The sequence below is a fragment of the Malus sylvestris genome, chromosome 7 (genome assembly GCF_916048215.2).
Source record: "Malus sylvestris chromosome 7, drMalSylv7.2, whole genome shotgun sequence".
Classification (NCBI taxonomy): Eukaryota; Viridiplantae; Streptophyta; class Magnoliopsida; order Rosales; family Rosaceae; genus Malus; species Malus sylvestris.
Genome location: NC_062266.1, coordinates 27,382,166 through 27,399,183, shown reverse-complemented (window position 1 = coordinate 27,399,183; position 17,018 = coordinate 27,382,166). Strand labels below are relative to the sequence as shown.

The following is a 17,018-nucleotide window of genomic DNA, read 5'->3' as shown; positions in this document are numbered from 1 at the left end:
ACTACTTACATGCAAACATTACTCTTACACATTTCATCCAAAACTAGCATGCCTTTGGAATTTGATGACATGATTAGTTGAATGCACTAAAACGAAAAGATTACGATGAAGAACCCTAATTGATTCAGTTTCCATACATGACTCTGACAATTCCTCGACAAGTTCAGCATGACCCTGCTGGCACATAGCAACAAAGGACTAATTTGTGCCTAGTTCAAGATAGAAATATATACATGATTTTGACCCACATCTCAAATCACCAACTGGCTCTTTCTTGACACTCCAAAAATGTCATCATGCACTCATTTCTCTAAACAAAGAGAAACATGTGGAAACACGAATTCAAAACTAACATAATAGTTGAAACATTATAACCAAATTATCAAGAAGAATTACAAAGTAGGACCGGCATAAGTAAAAGAAAAATACTGTTTCAGTCTTTAGCATGGCGTGATCTATGTTAAATTATCTTCTCAATTCCCTCACAGGCTGTGTCATTGGTGAGAGTAATCCCCTTTGTCTGCCCAGTCAACATGTCTTCAGCAGATACATTCAAAATCCCATTGGAATCAATATCAAAGATGATATTGAATTTAGGAACACCCCTTGGAGCTGAAAGGAATATCTTTGAGCCTAAAATCACCCAGAAAGTAGTTATTCACAGTTGTTGTACTCTCACCCTCATAAACGGCGAATCTAACAACTGCTTGGTTGTCATGGCGAGTAGTAACAGTATAATTCTTCTTGACGGGCATTTTAGTGTTTCTTGGAATCACAAGAGTCATGTCGCGTTCGCACCCAGTCTCTACCCCGAGTGATAGAGGTGTGACATCGAACAAAGTGAGGTCTTGAAGCTTCTCATTTCCCTTCCCACTTAAAACTGCAGCCTGAACAGCAGCACCGTAAGCTACAGCCTCATCCGGGTTAATGCCTTTGCACAATTCCTTACCCTTGAAGACATTTTGTAAGAGTTCTTGCACCTTAGGAATTCTTGAAGAGCCACCAACAAGAACAACATCGTGGACGCTGCTAACGTCCATTTTAGCATCCTCCAAACACTTGTTCACCGACTCCATACACTTATAAAATAATCTCTATTGAGTTCTTCAAATTTGGCTCGAGTAATAGTTGTATAAAAATCAATACCCTCATGCAAACAGTCAATTTCAATGTCAATCGTAGACGCAAAGGAAAGTCTTTTCTTCGCCTTCTCGCAACTATTTTTTAACCTCCTAAGAGCTTTGGAGTTTCCAGTCACGTCTAAATTATTCTTCCTCTTGAATTGCTCAACACAATAATTCACCAGTTTGTTATCTATGTCTTCGCCTCCAAGGTGAGTATCTCCAGCAGTAGCTTTCACATCAAACACACCACAACTAATGGTAACTAGTGACACATCTAAAGTACCGCCACCGAAGTCAAACATCATCACATTTCTCTTGCTGTACCAACCGGCCTTCTTGTCGATGCCATAAGCAAAAGCTGCAGCAGTTGGTTCGTTGATGATATGCATCACCTGTAGGCCAGCAGTGATAGCTGCATTTTTGGTAGATTGGCGCTGCGAGTCACTGAAGTAAGCAGGGACTGTGATCACTGCACTCTTAACTATTGAGCCAAGGAAGGCCTCAGCTGTCTCTCGCATCTTTGCCACATCCATGGATGATATTTCTTCAGCAGAAAACTGCTTCTCTTCGCCCTTACATGTAACTACAATGATTGGCTTATCATCAGCGCCTTTAGTGACCTTGAAGGGCCAGAGCTTCAAATCATTTTGAACAGAAGGGTCGCTGAACCTCCTACCAATTAACCGCTTTGCATCTGAAATTGGTGCCACATTTAGAAACACAATAAAACAAAGTAACTTTGAAGAGAAACTGCAAATTGCTGAATAAAACAAGAAAAATCGTGATGGCATATACTAAAACTTCACTGACTTTTTCATCATTACAATTATTCATATTACAACCATCCCATTAATTAGAATAAATGAACACAATGTGTGTGTATGTAATTATATATAGCGATCGGACAACGGAAGTAGTGGGAAAAAAGAAACAGGTTATAAACTGAACAATTACAACATCCACCGAATCACAGGAGATATGCATTTGATTATAAACCTAAGGAAAAGGAAAAATATTTGTCTAGATGTGCATAAGGCAAAGTTAAACTTACCAAAGATGGAATTGACAGGGTTTCGAATGACCTGGTTAAATGCTGCATCACCTACTAATGTCTCACTATCATTGAAAGCAACATGAGATGGAGTGGTTCTATTGCCCTGGTCATTCACTATGATTTCAACATGATCGTGCTGCCAAACAGCCACACACGAGTACGTTGTGCCCAGATCAATACCAATTACGTGGCCGCCTTCTCCTGCCATAGTCAGCCCAAAAACTCGAAGAAGAAGAAGACGAATGATCACAGAGAAAACTAGTTAGGTCGGAGTTATACCCAGGGGCAGTGCTGGGGGATGCAATGACCACATTTTAAAACCACCTTGGAATGCAATGAGTCTCCAGAATTTATGTTAGGTTTTTTTTTCTATGCCTGAGATTCATTAATGCCAACGCACACATTTGAAATGTTAATATACTAAATCTTCAACAACTTTTCAGCTACCTGGCTGCCGTAGAGCTTTATGAATTCTACAAACGAGAAAGGCCAAGGAAAACTCTTACAAAGTGAGATTCTATATGGACTCTCTGTTACCTCATAGTTTAACGTTAATTTTCATATCAACATTATAAAACATTGTGCAAAAAACATTAAGTGACAAAGAATCCATGGAGAGTCCCACATTTGAGAGATCCCTCCTTAACATTTCTCTTCTACAAACATCAAAAGTAATAACCTAAAACCTAATATTTGTCTGTCTTTTATTTTTATCTTGTGGTAATGCTAAAAAACCAACTTTTTAGACCACATTTAATAAACTATATGACGTGGTTTTTTATTATTGAATAATTGATTAATGTGCTTATTTTTTATTGGTGACACATACAAGATATAGCCCAAGATTCGGAAGTGGAAGTGAGCTATTCAGATGGAGTAGCTAGGTTCTGTGCGTTGCGACTGGTATGATAAGTCACAAAATCGGGTACTCCCGCCATGGGAGTCGAACTCCAATTTGGTTATAAGATTGTCATACTCAGTTTTTGCACCATGTAATGGTATGGATTTTGGATTGAAGAGACGTAAAGAATGAGCCTTTTTGAACAAGGGAGTGTTGAGAGTTGTCCCATATCGATGAAGGACAAGGTTTGCTATGTGTTTATATGGTCTTGGGCTACTTCCCATATTGCCAATTGGTTTTATGGTAGAACCTTAATTTCATCATGGTATCAGAGCGGGTTGTCCTCGTGTAAAGCCAAACGGCCACACACGTTCCACGTCACCCAGTTGTTGTCCACGTGTAGGCTTGAAAATCAACCACACGTGTGGGGGCATGTTGAGAGTTGTCCCATATCGATGAGGGACAATGTTTGCTATGTGCTTATATGGTCTTGGGCCACTTCCCATATTGCCAATTGGTTTTATGGTAGAACCTTAATTTCATTAGGGAGCCCATTTGTTTTTTCTTCCAAATTTCTGAAGAAGTGTGCTATCCACACATTCCTTTTTACTTTTCATTCTCTTAACTTTTGGCCGTCAGATTGAATGAATTAAAGAATATTAAAGATTAGAAATTAATAAGGGGTATAAGAGAAGTAAAAAGATGTGTGTGAATATTACACCCCATTCTTGAAACCATTTTGTTATCAATCGCAGACACATGTAACACTTGAATTTTGGAAACAACTTAACATTAAAAAAAAAAAAAAAAAAAAAAAAAAAAAAAAAAAAACTTCAATCCAATGCTCAACTAGTTTTGCAAGAACAAATGTATTGAAAATGGAATGCAGAGACTCAACAAAAGAGAAAAAACGAACGCACCATTATTCAACTAAATTCTAATTGATTATTAAGCAAATACTAATGCTACAATCCGATCCAGCCGACCATATAGGGCTTTAGTTCACTTTCTCAATTCCTTCAAAACTCACTCATAATTGTAATCCCTTTCTTCTGGCCGGTGGCCTTGTCTTTGGCGGAGACAGTCAGGGTACTATTTGTTAGTGTTCGAATTAGCCATGCAACTATGAGCTATGACTACACAGATTTCCTCAGAGAATAGAAGAAATTACAGTACGAAAATGGAAGAGATGATGGTAGAGAGAGAGAGAGAGAGAGAGAACAAAGAATATGACTCTGAATATTCTTCACACATTCACCATTTCATTCATCTAAGAGAGGAACGGAAAATCCACTCTTCTCTAACCGTTGCACACTTTTGGCAGTATTCAAATTACATCTATTTGTACCATACTTGACCAATCCCAATACTACTGAGCACCGGTCAACGTTATACCGTCAAGAACCCAGAAGAGTTTTCCTCCAACCAAGAGGCAAATCACAGCGCGACACGTGTCGACATTAGAAGCCAATCATAGTGCGACACATGTCAACATCAGAAGCCAATCACAACACGACACGTGTCAATGTCAGAATGAAACTAGAAACTCTTCTATAAATAGAGATCGTTTTCTCACAATATTTCCTAATGTCATTTGTACTACATCATTCACTAGTACTCACTAAAGGAGAGCTTGAACCTATGTACTTGTGTAACCTTTCACAATTAATGAGAACTCCTCTACTCCATGGACGTAGTCAATCTGGGTGAACTACGTACATCTTGTGTTTGCTTTCCTGTCCCTATCCATTTACTTACTTATCCACACTACTGATCGGAGCAATCTAGCGAAGGTCACAAACTTAACACTTTTTGTTGTACCAAAGTCCTCACTGATTTTGTGCATCAACATTTGGCGCCGTTTGTGGGAACGACACTTATTCCCACTCTCTTCAGCTTTGTCAAGCTGGTTTCCACCATTCGTACACTCACTTTTGACCAGACATCCCTTTCCAACATGGGGAGCGAAGGAAGCCACAGCACACAGAATGACACCCCTCTTGCACCTAGTGCGAAGCAACGAAAGAAATAAGGAAAGAGGGTTGCTCTTCAAGCTAAAGTTAATGAGCTAGAAGCTCAGAACAACAAGATATCAATGAAGAATGAGGTCCTCCAGGAGCAGTATGAGAAGCTTTTTGAGACGCTCCATGAAACTAGGTGTACTCAAACACGCGAGCTCGTTGCCCCTGTGGACATCAACCATCATCTGGGTACCCCCCAACACGAAGGGTTACTTCCCTTTGACATGGGTATCCCTGATGAGGAGTGAGCTAATCATCAAAACATTGATCAACATGAGACTTCTCTCAACCCAGATGCTTCGACCCGAAGCAGGAGAAGTGGAGGAAGACACCTCCTTACAGAAGGGTTGGAAGGATCGAAAGCCGTTTATCGTGATTACCGAGACTTCCTAAAGCAACGTCGAGAGAATCCCCTCCACATATGCTCGAAAATCAATGACCCAAGGGTTTCTGAAAGACTCGGTCCCCTCCCACGACCTAAGCCTGCTGCCAATCTAGGGAAGGAACAATAGGTCCCAGAGGAACATGAAGGTACAAGGGACTTTGAGGTATTCCGACAGACTCGTCCTAGAAGTCAATACGGCGAGTCCAAGAAAAAACCACACGCCCTTACTCAAACTTTCTTACTTCCAAGAGGCGATGGAGACTTACGAAAGAAAATTCCAGTGGTACATAACTCCACTCATGACCCCATTGTCCTACAGCTCATTGAGGAAGTAAACAAGTTGAAGGTCGAACGTTAGGCCGAGATACCTGACTGGAACCAACCCAGGCCTGATCCTCTCACAAGGAGGATCCTTGACACCCCCTTTAAGCGAAGACAAAACAAAAGCTTGGTTTACAACTCTATACTGGAAAGGATGACCCAATTGAACACCTTAACCTCTTTGAGTCCACCATGGCATATCGGATGCACACAGACGAAGAGCGATGTCTTCTCTTCCCCTCCACCCTCTCTGGCGGAGCTCTAAATTGGTATTGCCGTCTTCCACCTGAGACAGTAGACTCATTTGAGGAACTAAGGAAACTGTTTGTCTCTCAACACATCTTCCAGATCGATCGCTTGCATTCTGCAGATAACTTGTACACTATTCGCCAGAAACCGGACGAGTCACTACGAGAGTATGCTGGTCGTTTCAGCCATGAGTATTCTCGCTGCGCTGAGGCAGATGACAAGACCGCCTTCAAGGCCTTTACGACAGGCTTACGTGATTGTTTCTTCAAGTACATGATCAATGCCAACACTTGGAAGACTTACTCTGAGGTGATGGCACAGGCTTACAACCATGCTTTCGCTGAGGCAAGGACATATCAAGGGAAACCCCCCACAACCACCCCTTATCAGCAAGTAGGGAGTGGAAGCCAGATCCAACCAAATGAGAAGACCTCGACCTTCCAAACGGCAGCGGTGCCTCCCCCTGCCTTACTTAATACTTCGCCAAGTCAATAGATATATCAATCTCAGGGTAAAAGGAAAGATTTACATCCTCACCAGTCTCATTTTAGTAAAAAGAGTAAGGGACACTACCGTGATAACCAAGGGTACCGCCATGATAATCCCCGACCCTAGGCAGTCAACACAGTGGGTCAAACACGTGTCAGGACAGCCCTTACCCCGAGGTATGAGGCATACACACCTTTGAACGCCACATGTATGGCCATTTACCCCAGCATAGCACACTTGATACCAATGCCAAAGCCGAGGCACCCGGATTACAAGCCCACGAAGAACACGGGCACGTTTTGCTGCTACCACGAGCATAATGGCCATGACGACGAGAAGTGTATCACCTTTCATGATCATATTGAAGTTTTGGCACATGAAGAAAAAATTGATCAATTCCTCCTTCACCTTCCGAGGGGTAACCGTAACCAACGCCAGGTAAATGTGATATATTCCATAAATGGTGGCACACCTATGTTTAAATCTTCCAACAGGGCCATGAAAAATAGTGAACGAGCTTTAAAGTCTGGCCACCAAGTGTTTCACGTGGAAGACATCAAGGGAGGTAAGTATCAAAACCTAACTGGGATCCAATATGTTTCTACCCTGAGGAAGAAAGAGGTATTATCTACCCTCACAATGACCCACTGATCGTGGAAGCTCACATAGCTAACTTTGAAGTACGACGAATCCTAGTAGACACGGGGGCTTCGGTCAATATCATGTTTGTTGAAGCTTTCAGGGTACTTAATGTAGCTGAACACTTGCTCAACCGCTCGATTTCCCATCTGATAAGCTTCTCCGGTGATATCGTGCAACCTTTGGGGAGCATACACTTACCTTTCACCATTGGTACATGCCCTTACATAGCTACCATTACCACTAACTTCCTGGTGGTTGATTGCCCAACGGCATACAATGTCATCTTCGGACGCACATGCATCAATGATCTCAAGGCCATGGTATCCACGCATATGTTGTTGATGAAATTTCCAACCCCCTATGGTAATGGTTACATCAGAGGAGATCAATTTAGTGCACGATCATGTTACAACACTTCGGTCAAGCAACAGCACCTGCATATACCCAAGGAAACCCTTTCTATACATGACCAAGTCATAAAGACCAGCCCAGACGAAGCCAACTTGGATCTTCATAGTGGCAACAGTCAACCTGACAATCCTCGAGATGACTCTTTCACCCAGCAAGCACAACCCGCTGAAGAGTTGGAGAATGTCTCTATATCAAAAGATTATCCAGATTACATGGTGAAGATTGGTACCACCTTGTCACCACCCATTCGGTTGACATTGATCTTTTTTTTGCAAGAGAACACTGAGGTCTTCGCCTGGTCATACGAAGACATGTCAGGCATCTCTCCCGATATAATCTGTCATCGCTTAAGTATTGACCCCAAACCTAAGCCAATGAGACATAAGCGAAGATCTTATGACGTTGAACGGTATGAGGCAATGAAGGCAGAAGTTGAAAAACTCAAAGGCATAGGCTTCGTCTGCGAAGTCAATTATCCAACGTGGGTAGCAAATGTTGTCCTTGTTAAGAAGAATCCGACCAAGGAAAATCTCCTGCTCCAAAAGGTCTTGTGGAGAATGTGTGTCGATTACACCGACCCAAAACAAAGGATGCCCGACGGATAGCTTTCATCTTCCTCTCATAGATAGACTTATAGACTATACGGCAGGGTGTGAACTCCTGAGCTTCATGGATGCTTACTCAGGATACAACCAAATCCTCATGAACCTTCTGGACCAAGAACACACATCCTTCGCTACTGATAGATGACTATATTGCTATAAAGTCATGCCCTTCGGTCTAAAGAATGCAGGAGCGACATATCAGAGACTGGTTAATTCAATGTTCACTGAACAGATTGGGAAGAGCATGGAAGTTTACGTTGATAATATGCTAGTCAAGAGCAAACATGTTAACCAACACATCACCAACCTATCTGAAACTTTCACCATTCTGAAGAGGTATCGAATGAGGTTGAACCCTAATAAATGTGCATTCGGCGTAGGTTCTAGCAAATTCTTAGGCTTTATGATAAGCCAACGGGGCATTGAGGCTAATCCTGAGAAGATCAAAGCAATCCTCGACATGAAGGAACCGGTAACTTCAAAAGACATCCAGAGCCTTACTGGCAAGGTGGCAGCCTTAACTAGGTTCATCTCTAAGGCCACAGACAGATGTGCTCATTTCTTCAAAGCATTTAAGGGAAGTAAGAAGTACATTACATGGACTGATGAATGTGTTGAGGCATTCAAGAACCTCAAAGACTACATGAGTAAAGCCCCTTTGCTCTCCAAACCTAAGGTTGGTGACACTCTCATTATCTATTTGTCGGTATCGGTTTCAGCAGTAAGTTCCGTTCTCATTCGAAATGATGGTAATGTCGAACGGCCTGTCTACTACGCTAACAAGGCCTTACAAGATGCAGAGACACGATACTCCAACATTGAGAAATTGGCTCTAGCATTGGTCATGTCTGCTCGAAAACTTCGCCCTTACTTCCAAGCACACTTCATCATCGTGCTTACCAATCATCCTCTTCGACAGATACTCCAAAATCTTGACACTTCCGGGCGAATGATCAAATGTGCAATAACATTGGGTGAGTTTGACATCTCTTACCAACCAAACCAGTTGAGAAGGGCCAAGCAGTGGCAGACTTCATTGTCGACTTCACATATCATGTTGACATTGTTTATACGCCTAAAGAAGTGGTTTCATTACCCTCGGAAGCTCAGAAAATATAACCAACAGCCCCAGCATGGAGTTTATATGTTGATGGCTCGTCCAACCAACAGGGTTGTGGAGCAGGACTAATCCTTATAACCCTTGACAAAGTGGTGATGGAGTATGGCTATTCGTTTCAAATTCAATGCGTCGAACAATGAGGCCAAATATAAAGCCCTTATAGCAGGCTTACGTTTGGCCAAACGCCTTGGGCTTTAAACGAATTGATATATTCAATGACTCCTAATTGGTGGTTAACCAGGTCCCAATATCTGGCACAAACACAATTGTTGCTCCATCACTTCCACTACTAGATCACCCAAATTCCTCGAGCGGCAAACAATCATACGAATGCTTTAGCTCGCCTCGCCTCACCTCAGCGGTGGAAGACAAGATTGGGATAAAAATTCAAGTCGAATTGTTGGCAGTACCAAGCACCATGGCTGTGGAAATGTGCAACATACACCAGGGGGATAGTTGGATTGCCCCGATTTATAGATTCCTTACTCATGGCACCCTTCCAAATGACAAAGTCCAAGCTAAGCAGATTCGATACAAGGCTACCCGTTACTTGATCATTAATGACCAACTCTACAAACGGGGTTTTAACCTACCATACCTAAGATGCCTTACGCCCATAGAGGTGGAAACTGTCATTCGGGAAATACATGAAGGAGTCTGCGGAGATCATGCTGGATCTCGATCCCTAGCACACAAGGCTTTTCGTCAAGGATATTACTGGCCAACACTCCACCAAGATGCCATCAAAATATCCCACTCATGTGATAAGTGTCAACGCTACGCAACTATTCCTCACTCCCCTCCCGAGCCGCTCACTCCCATGATCAACCCTTGGCCCTTCGCCCAATGAGGACTTGATTTGATCGGCCCAATGCCTGCAGGGAAGGGCAAGGTCTGCTATGCAATCGTTGCAGTTGACTACTTCACAAAGTGGGCCGAAGTAGAACCCTTGGCAATCATTACTGAGGCAAAAATAGAAGACTTCGTATGGAAGAACATCATTTACAGATTCGGCATTCCCAATGCGATAGTCACTGACAACGGGCGACAGTTCGACAACAATAAGTTCAGGATGTTCTACTCTAAGTTCAACATCAACTTATGTTTTGCCTCCCCAGCTCATTTCCAGTCTAATGGACAAGTTGAAGCCATCAACAAAATAATCAAGCTAACTTTGAAAACCAGCTTGGACAAGGCTAAAGGTTGTTGGCCAGAATTTGTACCCCAAGTTCTTTAGTTATACCGCACTTCGTATCGGACATCAACAGGAGAAACCCCATTCTCACTTGCCTTTGGTACAGAGGCAGTTGTCCCAGTTAAGCTTGAGTAAGCAACGTTCCGAGTCCAGAACTACGTGCAGAGCGAAAATGACAAACAACTTACCCTCAACTTAGATCTAGTCGAGGAATACAGAAACCAAGCTCACTTGAGGAATGTCGCCTACAAGCAGCGCATCTCCAACTACTATGACTCCAGGGTCAAACCTCGTTTTTTCAAAGTGGGGGACTGGGTATTGAAGAAAAGATTACTCTGCGACAGAGTCCCGAGTGAATGAACACTTAGTCCAAACTGGGATGGACCATTTGAAGTTGTTGGCATCAGTCGCCATGGCTCCTACAAGCTTAGAAGCTCTGATGGCAAGACTCTTGGCCATCTATGGAACGCTGATCACTTGAAATATTATTACAAGTAAATTCACATTGTACAAGTGTTAAGCTTCAGCCGTTTGGCATCCTATGTAACGAAGATTATTTGGCATGAATTCAATAAAGATGCGATTTAGACAACTCGGTCATAATCCTCTTACATTCCTAGCAATGAAACACTCGGGTTAAAAGCTTCGACATGAATGCTTCCAACAGGAAATCAAGTCTAAGTATATGTCAACAAGACTATACAAATAAACAAACAGTACTGGACAGAACTAGTACATCCAAATTATGGCTTATATCTAAACAAAGGATTTGCTCAAACATAGCCAGGCATTCATCAATGATAGTGCAAATACTTGGTAACAAACAACAAACTAGTACATCCAGAGTACATGGCACATGCCACACAAACAACAAACTAGTACATCCAGAGTACATGGCACAAGCCACACAAACAACAAACTAGTACATCCAGAGTACATGGTACATGCCACACAAACAACAAACTAGTACATCTAGAGTACATGGCACATGCCACACAAACAACAAACTCGTACATCCAGAGTACATGCAAAAAGAGAGGGCACTACGAGTTATCCTCATCTGAGGCCGAACCCCTGACAATATCACTCTGCGTTTCAACCCCATCGTCATCACCACCTTCCTCAGCATCTCCAGGACCATCCTTACTCTTCTGAGACTGCTCACTGATACTAGCCTCACTATCATAGTCATCATCATTATTAGGATCAACTGCGAGGACGAAGGCTTCACCTTTTTGTCAGTACTCATCCATCTCATCACGGTACTTTCGGATAATGCTTCCATTGTCGTAACTCTCAAGGACGACCATCCATTTTCTTTTTTTAAAATTAGCCGCTCGGATGCAGTGAGGTCTAAAAGCATCGTGAAAGGCCTGGGAACCTAAGAACTCCTGCACAGCAGCATCCCTCTCAGTTGGGATACTCATCTTCACCCCAGAAACATCAACCAAGGCACTATCCAACTCCCCTTTAACCTTGGAAACCTTAAGGATGGTTGTCTCCAACTGTTCCTTAGTCGCTTCCAATTGTTTCTTGAGCCTCACATTCTCTCCATTCTGCCTCTTTAAACTCTCAAAGTTTTCATCCTTAAGGCAGATGGCATCAGCCAAAGCTTTGCTCATTTTTCTAGCGTCATTCACAAGCTGCTTATTCTCTTTAAACTTTGCCTTACACCGCTCGACTTCTCGTAATCCGTCATCGTACTCGGTCATGACCTACATGACAAGATAATCGTCATTACCAGGAAAAAGAGGGGATAAAGCAAAGAAATGACAAAGTAACATTTACATAAGAAGATAGCCTCATCATGCGGTCACGATCTGATTCGTTCTCATCTAGCGGCTCGCCAAGCTCATCAACAGTGGATTGACGTCCTGCCAGGCAATTATTGACATACCTAAAACTACTTGGCTGCATGGCAACCTTCAAGTCCTTTCAATGAATGCTGCCAACCTCTTCCTTGTACTTTCTCTTACGGGTACAGCTAGGGTCACCTTCTTGGTCAGTAGACTCCATTTGGGGTGGGTTCAAAAAACCGAAAACCGAAAAAAACCGACAACCGAACCGAACCGAAGCCGAAAAAAACCGAACTGAAAAAAAAACTGAACCGAAACTGCCAAACCGAACCGAACCGAATCTGGCCAGTTCGGTTTCGGTCCGGAAACCGAACCGAAAAAAAAAATCAAATATAAATACTAAAAAACATTTTGGCATCAGGGTTTGAACCCCTGACCTCTAAGTTGGGGAAAATTGCTTCAAACCAACTTGACTGTAGGCTTTGTGTTGTTATAATTGTACCAATAATATATTTATAGGTTTCTAATATTTAATGCTTTATAAAATTTCTTAAGATTACAAACCCTAGCCGTCACTCACTCCCAATCCCATTTCAGTTTTCCTTTTCTCAAGCACTCTCTCCCCTCCGCTATTTCCTCTCTGCCTCTCTCTCTCTCTCTCTTTCTCTCCCCTTCCTCTCTTCCTCCAAATCACTATCTCTCTTTGTGGATTTCGACGGTAGCAAAGAGGAGAGCCAAACCAGAGTGGCAGTGGAGCAGTCCAGTGGCACAACATGGGACTGATGGGCAGTTGACGGCGGACGAGGGCAGTCATTAATCGTTGCAGATCCATGGATACTTTTTCAAGTTTTGTTGAGAGTATTTACTTTTTAAGTTTTGTTGCGTCTGTTGAATGGATAAGTTTTGAGTTTATATATTTTGGTGTTCCGGTATCTCATTATCTTCTATTCGTATTTTTAGTATTGCTGATTCACTTTAAGTTTGTTTACTTGCTGAGATAATGCAATCTGAGTTGGGATTTAATATAGCTTCTTAAAAAGTACTTTATCTGAAAGCAATATGAGCAAGTCGATACAACCTAATCCCTGAACTCGGTTAGTCGGTTGTGTTACTCGATTTTTTAATTTTTTCAATGTTCGAACAGGGGTTCGTTGCAGATCCATGGCCAATCGTCCCAGTTCGTATTTATTTGATGCAGAAATTTCTGCATCTTCAATGCTCTAACTGTTGCAGATTTGTTCCAGATTTAAAAAAAAAATCATGGAAAAAACCGAAAAAAAACTGAAACCGAACCGAAAAAAAATCGAAACCGAAAAAAACCGAACCGAAAAAAAAATGGACCGAACCGAACCGAATCGAAATTTCAGTTTGGTTTCGGTTTTAGCAAAAAACTGAACCGTTTCGAACCGAACCCAGCCCTAGACTCCATGGTTGGAGGAAATATGGGATTGATGGTAAGAAGATGAGGCAACAGTCGTCTCTTCTCCCTTGCAACTATGGTAGCAGCACACCCGATGGCCTCAGCTTCAGCCTTCTTTGAGGCAGCAATCTTGAGGACCTCCTCTTGTGACTTAGGTTTAGGGGTTGGCCTCACCCGGTGCTTACGAGCTCCCTTGTGAAACAAAATGTCGTCTACGGGAACTAACATGGGTGCTTTCCCTTTCTTGGCGTTAGTCTCCCCTTTCTTGCCCACTTTCTCCACTGAATAAGAAAAATCAAAGTAAGAAATGTAAGAAGGGGGTGAAATGAAAGACACAACTTACTTACTCGTCTCTGGCACTACAACACTAGGGGCTGGAAACCGTACTTTCGAAATACCTTCTCTATGTCAGCTAGCTGATAGGAGCATATTTATGCGACTAAGTTAGCTTGTTCTCATGCATTTATGTTGTTATTCCTTAGTAGTTTTAGTGTTTAAAGTCATTTTTGTGCAATTTCAGGTTCTAAGGACAAAGTATGCAAAAAATGTGCATTTTGGAGCCTTTTGGAGCAATTTTGGGCTTGGAATAAATATCACATGCTTGGAACTAAAGGAATCGACGAAATTAAAGATCTAAAGATGAGGATTCCTACTTGAAGTAGGAAAGTTAAGCCAAGGTTTCCTATTTTGGTTTGATCTTTCCTAAATCCTAAATGTCCCTAAGTTCCAGCAACATTGAAGGTTTCCTATGCATTTTAGGACATAAATTAAGGGTTCCTTGTACCATAACAAACCTTTGCCGTGCACTCCATCCATGTTTAATTCTTGCATCAATCATCACTTCACTTTCACCTTTGAATCATTTCAACACCACTCCATTTTACCCATGCTTTGCATCATTACTTCACTTTCACCTTTAAATCATTTCAACACCACTCCATTTTACCCATGCTTTGCATCATTACTTCACTTTCACCTTTGAATCATTTCAACACCACTCCATTTTACCTTTGAATCATTTCAACACCACTCCATTTTACCCATGCTTTGCATCATTACTTCACTTTCACCTTTCAATCATTTCAACACCACTCCATTTTACCCATACTTTGCATCATTACTTCACTTTCACCTTTGAATCATTTCAACACCACTCCATTTTACCCATGCTTTGCCTTGTACTTCCTCTATAAAAGGAAGTGTGTGTAACATAAATGGAGTTCATACTTGGTTAGATCATTCACTCCCATTTCAACACAACCTTCATCCAAACACATCCATTCATCTTCACAGCCATTCCTCCATACAAACAAACCTTCAAACACTCACCAACACCTTGTGCCGTAGCAAAGGAAGGGAAGGAAAATGCTTAGATGTGCTTGTTGTCCAACTTGGATCGTTGGAGCGTTTAGGTGTTTTCTTTCTTTTGTTTCTAATGTTTAAATTCATTTCCTTTCGTTTTGTTGTAAATATGAGTGGCTAAACCCCTCTTGGCTAGGTGTGATTTCAAATCCATGATTATGTGTGCAATATAATTTGATAAATTCCAGTTATGAACTCTTGAATCGTGAATGCAATTAGCTTAACTATTTGATTGATAACTTATTTGTATTTGTTAATTAAGGGTCGACACTTAATTGGCATGCATAAATCCGTTGCTAGAATATAAGGAAGTTTCACATAATCGTTACAAACTTATATTCACATGTAGTGAAGGTCGCTTATAAACGATCGCGTTAAGTTCAATTCTTAGCATGAGTGACATGATGTCATAGTTCCAAGTGCTTTGTCAATGCTTATGATTTTCATTAAACGTAATGATCTTTGATTGTATCTCTATTATGATGTCATGTAGGGAACTTTAGAAGAATGTTTTGGGTTGTCGATTGATGTCATCCAATCCAATAAAACAAGGAAAATCTGAGAGTTAACTAGTGATGTCACGGTTAATTTGAAGCATTGTCGTTCATAATTCAATGAAGTAGTAACTGGAAATCGAGTTATTTGCATACACGTCATGTGTGGAGAAAAAGCCTCTAGCTATCCCATCCATCATCTTATTTCTCATATTCATTTTACAATTCGTCTAGTTTTTCATACTTGTTTGTTTGTTTCAACTTTATCCAAATCAAAACCCCCCTTTTAGTTTCTTGTTTCAAAGTGTTTTAAATCTGTTTTAGTTTGTGTTTTTAAGTGTTTTGATTTAAGTAAAAGTCAATTTTCGTCCAAAGTCATTCCTAGTGTCTAATTTAAGTTTATTTGGTTGTTTTAAGCTGTTTTGAGTATTTTAAGTTGGCTTTGAGTCTTGTGAGTCTTGTTAAGTGTTTTTAAGTTTAGTTTTATGTTTTTGAGTCAGTTTAGAGGTTATTAGCAAGCCCTCCTAATCCCCGGTCCAAAACGATCCTTACTTACACTTGTACTACAATTGTCAAAAGAGGGTTAAATTTATGTTTTAAGATAATTTTCGCACCACTAGCTCCCGTCCAGACAGCTTGATGGTCCCTCGCGTCACTACACGAAGAAAGAATGTTAGAAGCAAGAGAAAATCACAACAAATAGCAAATAATGGATACATTACAACCTACAGTCTGGAAGTGAGTAGGAACACGTCGCTCAGTCGTGACACCTTTAGCATACTCCCAATCATTATAAAGAAAGCACCAATGGTTTTTCCAAGTGCAATACGCCTTTTTCTTACCAAAGACAATGCACTATCTCTCACTCCGACATGCACACTCGGCATACCTAGTGCATGCTTTCACTGGGCACATTTTATAGCAGTAGCGCCATTGATGAAAGGAAGGCTCACCTAACCCACATTCCATCCAAATAATATAAAACACGATCAAGGTATCCTAAAAACCAGGGTAGAGTTGCCCAGGCACATATCCAATGAAAGACAGCATCCGTTGCAACCACGGATGCAAAGGCAGCTTCACCCCTAAAGTTAATAATATCTGGGTATAGAACATAACATGACCCTTAGGTGGTTCAGAGGACAATTCTTCATGATGCACCAAACGCATTCCTACACTACGGGGGATACTACATGACTGCCTTAGGGCCTCAAGCTGCTTTTCTCTATCTAACAAGTTTTGCACTAAATGGTCTGCTGTGAACTCAGAGCGAAATATGGGTTTGGCGTCATAAACAACCCCCTCACCCATTAACATTAAAGAGGAAGAACCAATATTGGCTAAGGCTTGGCAATTGCGAGGATCACCCAATCTTGAATTTTTTGTACAAGACTCCAACAAAGGCCTTGAAGACTCCAACATTGCAAGCTCAAACCTAGAGTTAGAGTTAGGGGAGCCCCCATCACTAGGACTTCCAAACTCTAACATC

General features: G+C 41.5%; 2 pseudogenes; both read right to left on the bottom strand.

The window, feature by feature from the left end:
- Positions 1-460: 460 nt before the first annotated feature.
- LOC126630515 (heat shock cognate 70 kDa protein-like) lies at positions 461-2,428 on the bottom strand (annotated as a pseudogene).
- A 9,072-nt stretch (positions 2,429-11,500) lies between these two features.
- Positions 11,501-13,951, bottom strand: LOC126630512 (uncharacterized; annotated as a pseudogene).
- Between the last annotated feature and the right edge of the window lie 3,067 nt (positions 13,952-17,018).